This window comes from Penaeus monodon, chromosome 21 (assembly GCF_015228065.2).
Source record: "Penaeus monodon isolate SGIC_2016 chromosome 21, NSTDA_Pmon_1, whole genome shotgun sequence".
NCBI classification, from domain to species: domain Eukaryota; kingdom Metazoa; phylum Arthropoda; class Malacostraca; order Decapoda; family Penaeidae; genus Penaeus; species Penaeus monodon.
Genome location: NC_051406.1, coordinates 8,548,611 through 8,548,899, shown reverse-complemented (window position 1 = coordinate 8,548,899; position 289 = coordinate 8,548,611).

Here is a 289-nt window from a genome sequence, read left to right as displayed (position 1 = left end):
GGCTCCGCCGTTAAAGTATTGGACTCGTATCAATTATGATAGTAGGGTTATCAGCTCAGAGGTAGAGCGCAGGCTTTCAATCGCAAGGTCTCAGGTGGGCGCTCGGAAAGCCTTCCTCAAAAGATTCAGCTGTGAGTACGGGCATCAGCAGTGTGGGGTGAAAATGGGGGCGAAAAAGATCTAGCCACGCTACCGCATCATCCAGTGGCTTATGTATATTCCTCAACGAATATGCCATGGCTGTTCGGCAAGATGAACTATCCATACTATTTGTGGATGTGTGTGTGTG